The sequence below is a fragment of the Triturus cristatus genome, chromosome 10, assembly GCF_964204655.1.
Source record: "Triturus cristatus chromosome 10, aTriCri1.1, whole genome shotgun sequence".
Taxonomy (NCBI): Eukaryota; Metazoa; Chordata; class Amphibia; order Caudata; family Salamandridae; genus Triturus; species Triturus cristatus.
This window is the reverse complement of record NC_140593.1, coordinates 568829168-568845210: the sequence shown is the minus strand read 5'-3', so window position 1 is coordinate 568845210 and position 16043 is coordinate 568829168. Positions and strand designations below refer to the sequence as shown.

The 16043-nt window shown below is 43.3% G+C and overlaps 1 protein-coding gene across 1 annotated transcript in view; it reads right to left on the bottom strand.

Moving 5' to 3' along the window:
* LOC146789745 (nuclear distribution protein nudE homolog 1-like) overlaps positions 1 to 16043 on the bottom strand; it is a 119073-nt gene that overhangs the window by 80442 nt on the left and 22588 nt on the right. Inside the window, exons 3-4 of the mRNA XM_085630135.1 lie at positions 8238 to 8306; positions 7271 to 7328 (exon numbers count right to left, since the gene is read on the bottom strand). The gene's annotated coding sequence lies outside the window, so the exon portion shown is untranslated. The remainder of the gene's footprint in view (positions 1 to 7270; positions 7329 to 8237; positions 8307 to 16043) is intronic.

Below are 16043 nucleotides of genomic sequence, written 5' to 3'. Positions count from 1 at the left end.
TGCTCCCTTATCCCCTCTGAATTACTCTCCACAGTTTTCGTCTTGTCCCAACTGTCAGTCCCTACCTCCCTTCTACTATTACCTCCTCTCTCCCTCTGCCTCAAACCTCTACAGTACCTCCATGTCACCGCACCACAGTCTGCATCACTTCTTCCCTTCTAGTCTCAGATTTTGGAATCACCTAAAGCACTGTGTATCCTACACATCTGGAATCGGGGGATCAGATGAAGCAAGGCTACCTGCAATAACAACAAACCAGAGTTATAATGACCACCAACCTCCGCGCCTTACCATCCGTTGCAGGGTTCAGAAGCAACTGCGTCAACTTGACTTCGTGAAGTTCACTCACTCCCAGTGAACATGGATATTGCGAATGCCTGAGTGGAGAACCCAGCCCTGCTACTGCAATAGCAGGTCCTCCTGAGGAGGCAGCCTCATCAGATGACAGATACTCAAGCCCAGGAATTCTCTCCGTGCCCAATCCGGTTCCTCTTGGATAACTTGGACCACTCAGTCCTGATATTCTTGAGCACTTGAGGCTGGGTGGTATAGTCCGGAAGGTATAGGGAGTCCCATATTCCACTTAAGGAGAGACGCGTGTGTGAGTGAGAGATGCCTTGGAAACTCCAGTCTGCAGAAGTGCTGACATTGCTCGTTCTTGGCAGTGACAAACAGATCGAGCCAAGGTTCTCCCCAATTGTGGAAGAGAATTGCTACTCGTGATCCACTAGGCACTGACTGCCGAGTTCATCTGGTAAGCTGATGGCTCTCAGCTCCAGAAGGTTGATGTGGAGCTGGGACTCCGCCACTAATCTCCACCTCTCACAGCCGCCCACCCCGAACCCAGAAACAACACATTGGTCACTGTCAGCTCTTGGCAGAAAAGGGAAGAGGTGCTGCTGTCTCAATCCCAGTTCAATAAGAACCACTGCAGATCTTTTGCAGTCTCCTCTAAAATCTGAACGTAGTCTAAGATGTCCCCTTGATGTTGTGCCCACTAAAACCTCAGATCCCACTGCAGAGCCCACATGTGCCACTTTGCATGCTAGACCAGCAGGAATGCTGAAGGCCATCAGTTCCAGCAGCCTTAGAGTCGGCCTCAGTCCAGGACGAAGGTTTTACATTGAAGGATGCTGCTTTGTGAGGTTTAAACATGGATTTAAACATGTATGTACGTAAATATGAGTATTTAAACGTGCGGCTTAAATATATGCATCAGATGTTTGCTCCTCCTGTCAAACATTGAGGTTTTCTGCGTTGGGATGTTTGAGTGTGGCAGGCAGAAGCCAGGTGAAGCAGATGAAGTCTCTTCAAAATTCTCATAACCGCATATCTTTGACGTGTATTTTCAACATTTTACATCAGATTTTCTCTTGTCCTTTATACATTAACAGTTGATAATTTGTGTCTCTTGCCTGTTTTACACTGTATTGCTGCTTTGTGTTTCTTAGTGTGTGAGGTCTGAGCGTGGCAGGCAGAAGTAGCTGGTGAAGTGGCACTGCGGACCATGAGTAATATGTCTATGGCCCACCCTACTGAAATTAGTCTTTTGCTAGCCAATCAGTGCATGGTGACCTATTTCTATTGCTTGCCTCAAGCCCATGTGACTGCTTCACACACGAACCCCCACTACTTCCCCAATTTCACTCCCCCTGATTGATTTTTTTTTTTTTTTTAAGAATATGTTTATTAACATTTAAGAGCATGCGAAACACATTACAGTCAGCAATCAATACTGCCTTAAAACACCCACCTGAGCCGCATATCTAGTACAATCATACCCACTGGTACCCATTGTCATATTCACTGACTAATCACTCCCCCTAAAAGCCTCGCAGTATAGTCCCCAGTAGGTCCATCACCAAGTCTTTATGCGAGGAAAGATTGCAGTCAACGGGTCCAGGTCATGATCAAAATAACTCATCCTGAATCAATCAGCTATACTCTGCAATAACTCCCTCCCCCCTCCCTCCACCCCCTTCCCACAACTCCTCCGGCATGACTCTTTGGCTGAATATATGACTCCCCCTGATTGATGACTCCGAAATTCACGTATGCCAAATAATGTCCACTCTTAAATCACTATGCCAGACATTGTGGGCCTTCTCACCAGTTTTTTTTTCTTGTGTGTCAGATCTGCTTAACTTTGGTTATTACTGTTAGGATCCAAGGACGCTTGGGAGAGACACAGATGATGTTTTATTTATGTGGGAGCAAATACAGAATTGTAGAAAGAGTATGTTTAAAATGCCAGGTAGCACCCAGTGAAATGGGTTCCCTAGAAGTGTGTGGTGATGTTATCTGTTCCATTATTGTGTGACGTACTCTTCCCCATACTTACATCCTGCCAGGAGACCGTATGATTTCCCTATAGACCAGGGCATCTGCAGGTGTAGAAAAAAACATTCGTTTTTTTAAGCAGCATAATTATTGCAGACACAGCAATTTAATTTCCTGTTAATCCTGGTTCAGGCCCTGATGCCTTGTTTGTGTGGCATGGTATTCTTTGGTGGGGATTCCACTTAAACATATATATGTATGCGTGTATGTCTGTCTGCCATCCTGCCTGTTTGCCTACAAGCAAGCTTCACGGGCAATACCACTCCAGCAACTGCTCTGTTCATATACCTCCTTCTTTAACCGTTGTGTTCATCAGTTGATAGCCTTCTTCAGAGTGTTTTATCTGTCTCAATTCTCCTTTAATCTGTTGTGTTGTCTCAGCTTTAATAGCCTTGGCACGGCTGTGCCCTCAAAATTGATTGAATCTAAATCATGTACCAAACTCCATGTAGTACTAAAGTTTGTTTTCATTCATTTTTTGTCTTTAAAACAGGTATATCATTTATATGCAGAAGAGTTTTATTATTGCATGCTATTATTTTTGTACAGTGCGCACCTTAAACTCGAGTATTGAAAGGTGCTGTCAAATCAAATAATTAAGATACAGAGGGCTTTGCTAGATAAAATCATTGCCCATGTTCAAACCATGTGTTCAAATAGGGAAGCCAGGATTGGTCCCTGGTTTTCTGCTTTCACATTATGCAACCCCTCGACTCAATTCGACGACCCAGAGGCACAAGTGTCCGCCACCTACCATGGGAAAACACCTGCTTTAGAATATTGGTGGTTGCAATGTGTGATGCCATGCTGTACCAACAGAAAGAGCGACGTCCATTCAAATTATCGTTTTTAATCAAAATTTGTGTTTGCCATCATACACAAGGTAGAATATAGTGTGCACAAAATAAGTATTTTTCTGTATTTCAGTCTGCTTGTGTTTATGCGAGCTCCCTTGATTACTTTCCTATGTTATACATGGGGTTATTTTCCATTCTAGCTAGGGGACATCCAGCATAGGCCCTCTAGTGAATATGAGTCTTTAAGGGGCATTTCCTGAGCAGCCTAGATGGAGGTCGACCTTTAAACCAGCTCCCGTAGCCCTACCAGCATCTGTCACCATCCTGCCTGACAGCGACATCAAGTGACTCTCCCCACTGCTATGACTCCAGTGAGACTCGTCGGCGGCGAGGGGTTGGACATAAGAAGGCGGCTGCCCTTGCATTGGTTTTGCGGAGTCCAAGTGCCCAGACAGTCGAAGAGTGACGTAGTTTCAGGCTTGAGTCTTGTCCCACGATGAATCTGAAGTCACCCACAGGTAAGCCCTTTCGTACCCCAGAGAAAGGGTTGGAACGACTCAGGGGTCCCTCCCAGAGGAGGGGCTGGACAGAAGGGAGAATACTTATATCTGTTGTGAAGGGTGCAAGTGCCAACTCACACAGGCTGCAGTGGCAGGCATGTAGTGACAGTTTGAGTGGTCTCTCATGGGTGGCACAATACATGCTGCAGCCCATGGAAGACTCCTGGGTGTACCTATGCCCTGGGTACCTCAGTACCATATACTAGGGACTTACAAGGGTACACCAGTAGCCAATTGTGGATGTACAAAATAACTTACCATGGTCACTTTAGGGAGAAAGAACAGTGACTGGAGTACTGATTAGCAGGATCCCAGTCAGGCTAGGTCAAAAACACACTGACACCAGGCAAAAAGTGTAGGTAACCATTCTAGAAGAATTCATAGCTGCCAAGGTTTCAGGATGCTATCTGTGACATTAAATAATTTCAGTGTGATTAGGAGTGACATTTCAATGACCATGAGTGACACTATCTCTAGAGCAAAATAAAGCAATGAATAAGAGGGAAACATATAAATGTCAGAATTTACAGCCATTTGACCAACGAGAAAAATAATTCAAAACTGCTGCAAAGCATCACAAGAAATTAGAGGGCAATAATGCCCTTGTAATCTGATCGTACTGTAAAGCTGGGCGGGACGGCCCCCCCTGCTGGAGAGATCTTGTTTTCTTTGGCGCAGGACACCGCCCATGGGGCTATAATGAGGCAAATTGCATGCAGCGCTAGTCGATTAGCACGACACACACTCCCTCCCGACTCTGTTTAACTACAGTATTGTGCACTAACGTGTCACTGCTGAAATAGAGAGAGGCTGCTTGACTGCACAATTTCTAGAGTACAGCACATCGGAGGCAGCTCAGAATGAACCCAATTTTATAGCAACCAAGTGTAACTACATACCGGGCAGGCACGGGACATGGGAGAGCCATCCGTGCTGAAAAAAGTATAAAGGAGTGCAGTGGGTGATAAAAATCAAGTAACCTAAAGTGCTTGTGCTGCAACTTCTGCTACTTGCGGCGGCGCTCAGTGGAACAGTCTAGCCATTGATGGGCAATAAACTAAGTGACCCTGAGTGAGTGTAGAACGATCAGACACAGGGCAGAGGGAGCAAAAAGACTGCAGAGAGGGGCTCTCACCAAACAAGCTCCTTCTGGCACCGGCGGTGCGAGCAGAACTACCATTTGCTGCACAGAAACTTTGCTGCCTGACCCCTGCTGTGCTACAGGCGCCAGCAGGAGGGTGACATACCACGGCTACCAAAAGTCGAATGCTGACACTGGGTGCAAATTATTACATCGTAGCACAATACCTGCTCAGACAGCCAGCCCCAGCATGCCTGAGCAGCACGCTGCCACTCTCCAGGTTTACATTTCAGACTAGCATTGGAATTAGCAACGCTATGGCTTGACAGTCTGGGGGCATGCGCAAATACCAATAATACGTGACAATGCATATCAGTGCAGTGATGCGGACCGCCACACAGAAATGCGTTAGTCTAACGTGTGATGCGTGGTACTTGGCAGAGATGAGGATTCTACCTTCCTACAGTGCCTTGCTGAACTTGGCCTATCCCCCCCCGAACAGACCGCGCCTGCTACCTTGCCCTAATCTTGGACAGCAAGCTATCTATGAAAAAACAGGTAAACGCAGTTTCATCTGCCTGCTTCCACACCCTGCGCATGCCCAGGAAGATCTTCAGTTCGCTCCCAGTCAACACCAGAAGGACCTTCATGCAGGTGCTCGTCACCAGCAGGCTGGACTACGGGTACACATTCTACGTAGGAGTCACAGTACACCTCCTAGCCACAACCTCCGACCCAGAACAGATTACTAGTGCACATTAGGAATGAAAATGTCTGAAATTTTAAGAACCCATAATTTCTAAAATATTTCAAGCAGATATTTGAATGATAAATCATGCAGCATTGTGAGACTGATTACTAATATTAGTACCTTGGTATTATTACCTTGATGCCAGGGGCATCGCAGCGGTGGCTGTTATGTATTACCCTTGTAGGGGCATTCCAAACTCAGTCTTTTTTACATTACTGCTGGCAATCCTGCACTGAAGTGAGCATGGCTACTAATCTTGCAATACCAGCATAGCCACCAATGCAATATTGCCTTATGTGTACAACACAAATATTAGTAGCTCAGCATAATTTTCTTCAAACACAAGGGCCTCTTGTTACTAAAAAGGTTTGATACCCATGGTATATACCCACAAATCTCCAGGAAACCACAATTCCCAGTGTTACGGAGCTCTGTGCTTTCCCCTTCCCACTCTGACTACCAGAGAGACATTTCACCAAATCTATAAACCATAAGGAACCAACAAAACTGGTGTCTTGGAAATCAGGGACTTCAGCTTCTGCATCCATTCATTATCACAGGGATCCATGCACCGAACATTATGAACATCAACAAAGCAACTCGCACACAAAGCAATGTCTTTGGCTTGGTCTTCTCCATGTCTTCACTGAACCTCCATACCCAAAGGCTACCTTAGGGCTCAGACTATTATGTCATACCAACTTCCCCATAAGCACGCCACTCACTCTAGGTGAGCACCCTAAACCCACAGGATACAACTACTTAAAAACATACAAAGAACGTATTACCAGAAGAACAACACTACAGCATCCCTGATTTAATTAGTCAACGTTACTATGGAACTATGTGAAAGGACGCATTGACTGGAGCCAATAATGCTCTAGTCCTCAAACCCAAAGCCCATCACTGTGATACAATAAAACACTCACTGACAGCACATAGCCCATCTGAAATGGATGGTGAAAAATCAGATCACCAAAACAACTAACCCAATACTTCTCTCTACACGTAGAAAACACACACAGATAAAGCACCAACACATGCATCAGAGAAGACTGCAGTAAAAGAAAAGGCATTGTAAAGCCCACATTACAGTCAACCCTACCTCAGACCGAAGTATGCCCTACTCACACCACAAATGCAGGGTCAATGTTTGGTCAGTATGTAGAGAATATCAGACATCTGACAGGCAGCACCAAGCAAATCGACAATGTTCCTCCCATCAGATCAAGGAATATTCCCACATGGACGCATTTCAACCCACGCTCCATCCCAAACCTATGCCTTATGTGAAAATCGACACATAGTAAGAGGATCCCGAGCTACTTGCATGATCTTTACTCCCTGACATCAGAAGGCTTTTCTGGCTATCACTCAGTTTTAGTTTGATGTGCCAGGAAGTCTGCTTCTTGTACACAACAGTTAGCATTGAGGGTTATGTGCTAAAGATAAAATCATAAACTGTTTATTCAGGTGTGTAGTTTGTGACTAAAACATGACATAAAAAAGAAACAGTATGTGTTAGGATCTACTTTTTGTGGGTAGATGGAATTTAGAATCAAGCTGCATTGGATCATTTTCTATGCACTTGGAATGTGTACTCTTGAAGGGGAGAAGGCAGTTAGAGTGAGCCTGCTTCCCTTCCAGTCTTTGTCTAATGTACTTGAAAATAAAGACAAGAAAGATACCCCAACTCACTGTGAGAAACCACCATGGAACCCTCCCGAAAACCCCAACTTACCTTCTACTCCTCAGCCATGGGGTCCATACGTGCTGGAATCCGATGCCGACGACAAGCCCTGGAAGAGAATATCAACATTAACGAAGGACTGTTGTTCTCCTCTACAGGGCGGAGAATCAGCGAGCCAGGGGCGGGACTAACCACTGGATAATCATGTGAGCCGCAAGAACCAATCCCAGACGAAAGAGGAAGGAGAAAAGGAGACAGAGAAGAGGGACAACAACAACAATCGGGAGGAGGCTTGGAGAAAGAAGGAAGGCTCGAGAAAGACTGCAGGCGATAACAAGGAAAATACAAAAAGAACAAGGACCGGTGACAAGAGGGAGTCGGTGAGAGGTGATACAGAACTCGAGGAGACTGACAGTCACGACGCTGCTGCCCACGACGACGCTGCTGCCCAGGACGACGCTGCTGCCCAGGACGACGCTGCTACCCACGTCGACGCTGCTGCCCAGAACAACGCTGCTGCCGAGGACGATGAGGACGGAGAAGCCCCCGACGTCTGGTGGGAAGAGTGGTGGTTCCCGGAGGAAGTGAAGGAGCCGCCGCAACTCAGGAGAGTTGCGGCATAAGGCGGTACGTGCTACGAGCACCTAGGTTACGTGTGGGTGGCGGGTTACAAAGCAAGTCATAGCACACCGGCCCCTACCTTGACAAATACCTGCCAAAGAGCCCTAACTACACTGGAAGTTTGTGGTGTTTTGTTTTTCCTTTCTTTTTTTTCGTTCACAGTTCTTTTCAGTCACTGTGTCAAATACACCCCCACCTCCCCCCCCAAATCGAAGCAGAGCCTAGTGTACCCGTTTAGAGTACAGTCTGCCAACGGTGGGAAATTACAGTAAAGGATCCCCATAGAAGGGTGTGTATAGCACAGCACCCTTCTTTTATTTTCCTTACCACATTAGTTCCTATGTGCACTCACTCGGGTGTGGTGAAAGGTCAAGAACACCAGCAGGTGAATACTTACCGTCTCTCTTGTTTGTGTTGTTCTGCCCTTGTAAGCCTCCTGGGATCCCATCTTCCAGAAACGGCGCACCTGAGAAGAAACAGAGGAGAGGAAAACGCGAAGAAAAGCCCTTTTCCTTATTGAAGCACCGATAAAGCATTCTGTAGAAACATTCTTAACTCCACAACCTGTATACAACGGATGTTCTCTTGGTTAATAAAGCTTCACTATTAATCCCATATGGCCTCCCCGCTTCTGTTTCCACCCATCCCTCCGACCCCCACGTGTTATTGATGCCGGTGATGACGGACGTATGCTGCATAGGATCACGAGCTGGGGAAAGAGACGTGTCGAGAGGAGATGACATGCTTGCAGGCTGCAAAGGAGCTATTTACAATGAGTAAAGGGAAGTAAACACAATCTCAAACCCAGGAAACTCTTCAAATAAGGTCTGCCACATTGAGAGGATAGGCTGTTTGCAGAACGCGTGAGGAAAACTAAGCATGGGGTCTTGTGTGTTAATCAAAAGAGAAAACAGTACCTTAAACCCGGGGAACTTGGTCAACCGCTGCTCTGTACTGGACCAGACTGCATCGGCCACTCATCAGGGCAGAGTCGGAGGAATGCTAAACAGTGGTTCTCGGTAAGTTGATTAAGAAGAAAACAATACCTTAAACCCGGGGAACACGGGCAACCGCTGCGCTGTGCTCTGCTCCAACAGCGTCCCTCAGCAGGGTATCAGTACATCAGCAGGACGCGTCGGTTGAGGTTGCCGCAGCTAGCCAATAATTTTGAACTGGTGAACGGAGCAGGGTATTACGACCAAAAGGCACAGCTACGCAGCACAGAAAGTGTACAACCAAAAGATAGTTAAGTTAAGGCCATTGTGGAAGCACCAGTTCCCAAAGCAAGGACCAATTGAGGTCATGCATAGGATTGATGGATTTTTATTCTCGGTTCGTTGTCAGGTGTGCACAAATAAGACATTCCATGTGTCAATTATTTTTTTTTAAATTAGAAATTTGTATGGCGTGAGTTATGTGAACAATAATTTGTGGACATAAAAAGGGAGATAGCCCATGCTATCCCTCTCAAATCTTTTGACACCAAAGATCCCAGCATAGTCAATACGGACGCTAGTCAATATGGTTTGGGTGCAGTACTATTGCAAAGAAGGAAGAGTAGAGAGGAAGTTGTGGCATTTGATAGACGTAGCCTCAGAGGCACAGAAGCGTTGTAATCTGTGGTGGAGTGTGAGGCTTGTTGGTGGGGTGTAGATCATTTCAGACAATACTTGTGGGGCAATGAGTTTTTTGTCAGGGTAGATCATAAGCCCCTGCTAGATATGTTTACTACAAAGGGAGCAGGAAGAGCAACCCCTAGGATTGCTAAATGGCAGTATAGGATGCAGGAATATCACTACAAAATGGAGTATATTCCTGGTATTAGGATTGTCATGGCAGATTGTTTTTAGAGACTTAAGATCAGGAGACATTAGAGGAGGATGATATGGTAATTAGCGAGGTGATGAGTATCACCCAAAGTGCTATTAATGAATATGAAGGGTTAGGGGCATTAAGGAATGATACTGCTGTGATGGAAGTCATGAAGTTCATCAACGAAGGTTGGCCTCATGGCCAGGTGCATGAAAAGTTTAGAGATGCATTTAGAAAAATAGAACCAGAATTATCTGTTATGAGTGGTCTGTTGAGGAGATCTGATCTCCTTGTGGTGCCTTAAGTTCTCAGGAGTAAGGTTCTGGAGCTGGCCCATGATGGTCACATAGGCATGAGAGCAATGAAGAGAAGGATAAGAGAATTATTTTGGTGGCCGGGTGTGGACAGACATGTTGAACGGTATATTCGAGCGTGCAAAGCTTGTTTGCGAGTGACAAGACGCAAGTAACTGTTTTCAGTCCTAGCGTTGCTATCCTAGTTTCTGAGGTTGCATGGTCCAAACTGGCTATGGACATAATTGGTCCAGTAGGTGTAAGCCATGGTCATGTGAAGTATGGGATTGTGATTGTAGAGTATCATACTAGGTGTCTGGAAGGGGCTTTTGTCAACAGCCTTACGTCTACTGTTGTAGATGTTTTGAGAAAACTATTTTTCCGAGAAGGGGTTCCTGATGAGATTATGACAGACAATGATCCACAGTTTGTTTCTCAATAGTTTGAAATGTTTCTGTCTGATTTTGTAATTATAATTAAGCACCTTACAACCTTGATTTACCATCCAAGAAGTAATGGTTTAGTGGAGCTCTGCAATAGAATAATCAAAGAAAATATACAGTTCTAGATAGTGGGTGGTTTGGATTGGATGCAAGAAGTTGAGAAGTTGATCTAGGCTCTTCGCACTACACCTAATGCAGAAACCAAGGTTTCTCCCTTTGTGTTGTTCAAGGGTAGGTTACCGGGTTTGCAAATGAACAGATTGTGGATGGAATGAAGGACGATCCCGGTAGAGATTCTACAGGGAGTGGAGGAGAGACGTAGAGAGGCTCAAAGCAAGTATACACTTGATGTGAGTGAGGGTGTTAATGTGCGAGTAAAAATTCCTGTCAAGGGAGCAAAGAGGATCACCCGATTTTTACCGCCAAAGAAAGTGGTTCATGGGAATGATTACTCAGTTAGATTGGAAGATGAAAAGTGTTGGAATAAAGACAGATTGTCGGTGGTCTGCAGAAAGGGTGTTTGTGTGTCGGAAAAAGCTGAGATGAATGATCAAGGACAGGGTGTCATAGCTGATGTTATTCTGAGGAAATGTAACAGAAAACCAATATTACCTGCTAAATTGCAGGGTTATGTGGCAGGTTGATGGTTGATGAGTTTTTGTAGTGAGTGTTATTTAGATTTCAGACTTTAAGTTTAATGTTGTTGTAATTTAGCTTTATAATGTAGGTGTTTTTTTGTTTATATACTTCATCATTCCTACGTTTCATGCTACGAATCAATTCTTTTATTTTCATGATGTAAAGGGAGAGATGTGTTAGGATCCACTCTTTGAGGGTAGATGGAATGTAGAATGCTTCTGCATTGGATCTTTGTCTATGCACTTGGAATGTGTATTCTTGAAGGGGAGAATGCAGTTAGAGTGAGCCTGCTTCCCTGCCAGTCTATGTCTAATGTACTTGAAAATAAAGACAAGAAAGATACCCCAACTTATGTGTGTTGGCATCTTTACAATAGGTTTGCCAAAAGACTTTTGAACAGGTAAGAGAATGAAGTGTAATAACCCTGGATGTGTGGTTTGACCATGTACGTTTTAACAGAATGTATATTTAGACACATTTTAATGGATAACATGAAATCTAAAACACGCAATAAGTAAACAAAAAAAGGGATGTAAAAAGAGTAATTTCTGGTGTATAGACAAGGACAGTAACTTTCAGAGATGAGTAGTTATGATAGGGGAGGGGCATCCCCAGGTCTAAATAATCTGGAAAGATATAACTTGTAGTGAACAGCTTTCAAAAATCAATCAATATCTTGATTTGATTTAAAAAGTCATAAAAGTACATTAACAGAAAGGCTGTGCAGTATCTATTAATATTGCCTTATACACTGATAACTCTCAGATTTAAAAATGTAAGTTTACAAAAAATGCAAGACAATGGCTATTTAAAACTGTCATAATATATAATCATTTTTAAAAGGAAAATGTCCTTATGATCAGACATATAAAAGACACTACAGATCTTAAAAAAGCTCATTCACATATTGTACAATATGACTTATTTTTCACAAAGTGCTTTGAATAAAATTAACTTCTGTTATACTTCAAGTTCTGACAGTGCTAGTGTGCACTGTTGAATACTGAATTACAAAAATATAGGCACTAGATATAGTTTCCTAGCAGCATGGTATATTTCACAAACTGTGACAAAGAGCAGTGTGCTTTGTTCTGAGTGCTTATCGCATGGATATGACATAATCGTAGATCAAAAGCCCAATCGGGAAACTGGACAAGAACACGTAGAATGTTCAGTCTGAATCTTGGGTGAAACCTGTGTTGGGGGTTCATTATTAAGAAAAGAGATGGCTCTGGGTAGCGTACTGTGAGAAAATAAATCCACATGGGAGATCAGTGAGGCCGTACATGATTCAGTCATCAGTCTAAAGTTTTACATGTGATTTTAAAAAAAAAGGTTTGACCTTTTCCTTTGCAGTAAACCCAATAGGTTCGGGATGTATAAACAGAACCCACAGAGATCAGCTGCGGAGTGCTTAAGGCCTCCTCCATGAGCCCCACCCTCTTCAACTTCTACATAGCCCTTCTTGCACTTATCATTAGAAACCACAGACTCCGCATTGTCTCCTACGCCGTCAACACCCAGCGGATTCTCTCTGTCACTGACCAACCTACATCCACCAAGAGCAACTTCCACACAGGGATGAAGGCATTTGTCACCTGGATGAAGGACAGCTGCCTCAAGCTCAACTCAGAGAAGACCAAATTCCTTATCCTGGGCTTCACCCCCTCCGCCTGGGATGACTTCTGGTGGCCCACAGAACTCTGACTCTACCCATGGACCAAGCACGAAACCTCGGCATCATCCTGAACTCCTTGCTCTTAATGAATTGACAAATCAACGCGGTCTCGTCCTCCTGCTTCCACACGTTCCACCTCCTCCGGAATATTTTCAATTGGATCCCCACCTACTCCAGGAAAACAGTTACCCATGCACTCTTCCCGTATAGAAGCCTCTATGTTGACCTATCATCATTTCTGAGGGTTTTTACAAAGGTATTAAACCTAGTGGTGGCATCCTTACAATTAGAATATATACAGATAGTTCCTTATATAGAGTATTGGCAAAAAATTGCTTTTCAAAGGCAAAAGCAGACACTTATAAGTTATACAGTCAACTGCAAGATCTGGTATTTATACCAAATCTAAACAGGTTTGACCTCTGCCCTTCTTCTTTACCAAGTTGGGGTATGGCTCTCTTTCAGAAGAAAGATAGTTATGTCTATCAACCCATTTAAGAAAATTGTTCTCCCTTTGGGCAGCTTCAGCAAGGGATTGGTCGTGATTACAGGGTTTACTGCTACATCTGTTAAAATACCGGTCTAAGCATCTCAAGCCTACGAGGCCTGGATTCCAATAACTGAAGAAAGCTCCCTTGCCCTATCCAGGTGGCTCCAGTATATCCACTACTTTTTTTGTTTTAACTCCACAAAAACAAGAAGTCCTCACAACAGATGCCAGCAACGTGGGGTGGTGAGTAATTCTTCAGGGACTGGAATGGGCCCCTTTTTGAAGCAAGAACATCATAAAAGTAGAGAAAATTATTGACTGAATTTCGTGCTCTTTGGGACTTTTCTCAAGTGCTTCAGGAATAACAGTACAAATAAGTATAGACAATCAAGAGGAAAAGGCTTCTATAAATCAGCAAAGCGTTACGAAGAGTCTGGATGTAGATCAGGTTACACAAAAGATTTGTTCATAGGCAGAGAAGAATGTGGAATTATTTTGGGCTGCTCATCTTAATGCAAATGTAAACTGGTTGGGAGACAGTTTAAAAAGAATCTTTCCTACTTTGATTTCTTCTCTTCTATCACAGGATGTGTTCCACTTGAGTGTTCAACACTTGTGAAATCCATGGATGAATCTGTTGCACCCAAAGAGATAGCTTCCCCAGTTTTGCACATAGTTCTTGTGTGGCGAGGCCTTTAGGAGAGCTGGTTGAATGTTTTCTCTCTAGCCAGGCCCAGGACACTTCTCTATGCATTCATTTCCACTTTCCTCTGTCCTAGAGTTTCGAAACCGATTCAGGGGGAAGAAGCAACAGTAATTCAATTGCCAAATACTGGACTATCCACATTATGTTCCTTCTCTCCTCAGGATGCCTGTTTTAGAGAGAGGAGTCGAGGAATGCCCTGACCGCCTCTGGGGGACAAGGATCCTGCGCATAAAGATCGTTATAAAAGGCCATCAATGTAAGCCCCTTATCCTACTCCAGAATGCCTGTTTTGCATCCATTTCACATTCCACTTACTCCTGCCTGCCCTATTTTGTCCCCTGTCCCATCAGACTCTCTGCTGTTCTCACATCACAGCCTGAATATTAAACAGGTAAGACTTCAACTAAAAGGTTGTCCCAAAGTAGTAGTGTTAGCTATAATGGAAAATGGAAAGACACTTCCTATATCCTATTATTTAAAAGAATTTAAACATTTTGAATCTCGGTGTCAACAAAACATTGAAAACCTTAAAACTCATAGCCCCTATTCAATTTTGAAGTTTCTCATGGAAGCTTTTAAAAGGTCTATCCCCTTCTATCCTCAATGCAGGATGGGCAACCATTAGAGGTTTTTGGAAGCCATAGGGTTCATTACCAGAAAATGTCCTTTTAGTTTCTAAACTCCTTAGAGTTTTTTTTCCTATACTTCAGTCTCCCTTATCTCCCTGAAACCTCCTTACAGTCCTCTAAGAGTTGCAAGAACTGCACTCAAAACTTATTTTCAATGGGTTTCAGCCAAAGTAACCTTCCTGGTAGCCATCACATCAGAGATTACGTTTGTTGACCTCTTTAGTTATTACTCCTTCATATTGGCAAATTCTTCAATACATAGTAATTCTAAGACATAGACAAGGATTTCTCCCTAAATTACCTTCTTAAATGTATCTTTATCAGGCGCATTTTGACCTGAAAAGTAAAGTAATTCTCCACAACCTATGGGTGTTAATAGGGGTAATTTAATTAGAACAAACAAACCTTTTTTAATTTTTCTGAATCATTTTTTGTTTCTTTTGATGGATCTAGCAAAGTAGAATAAAGAACTTTAACGTCTACCCTAAGCATATGAGTGAGATTTGCTATTTTTCAAGCCATTGGTAAAAGAAAATACCTAAATATATTCAAGGCCATATCCTTTTGTGCAGCAGTTAGTCGGTTTCCTTTGCAGAGCTGAGACCTGTAATATTTTTTTATACTTTGTTTTGTATTATCATTTTGCTATATCTTAATCTACAGATTTCAACTGAAGTTTTAAAAGTTACAGCATTGAAAAAAATAGTTTTTCAAAGAAAAGTAAATTATATCACTGTGTATCCCGGAGTTCTTCTTCCTACTCTTTGGCTCTGCAGGTGGGGAGGTAATATTCGGATTACTTACTGATAATCTTCACTAATTCTTGTTCAGATGTTCCTTATCCCAGTCCTTTGTCCTCCCACACTGCCTTCCCTTGTACACTTTGAGGAGCCTGGGTGTTATATTTCTTGGCTATGATGGAGATGTCCAGAAGGGTGAATGTAGAGTTAAAAGCATGGTAGGAGGGAAGGATGTGTAAGGAAGGCTACAGTATAAAGAGTCTTTCATCTAACAACTTAACTAAGTTTAATCTGTGGCGGAGAGATTTATCAACTTGTGAATATAAGGTCTAGGACGAGGAAGACTTGGATGAAGAGCAATGAAGATTACTGATCAGTAGTCAACACATTTGACTGTCAAATTGTATTTTTTAAGGCAAGCTAAAAACGTTTTTGTTTTCTCTAACACATTTGTAAACCTTGTGTTGAGCAATACAAATATATGAGTACCCTCTAATGGTGTCTTACTAATATCTTGTCTTCAGCATGGTACAGGTCAGGGTTGACTGGTCTCATTTGGGAAATAACAAATCACTTACAGACATAGTATGTAGAAAACAAGAGCATTAACTCTTCTCTTATGCCAATGATGCCTTATTACTGCTCTCATACTATGAAGCCACATTGGGCTACCAATGCAATTATTGAAGTAAATGATAAACTCACCTGATATAAACTTCAGTTTTCCAAAACTGAGATACTCTGATATCTAAAACTCATAGGAAGGGATCTGG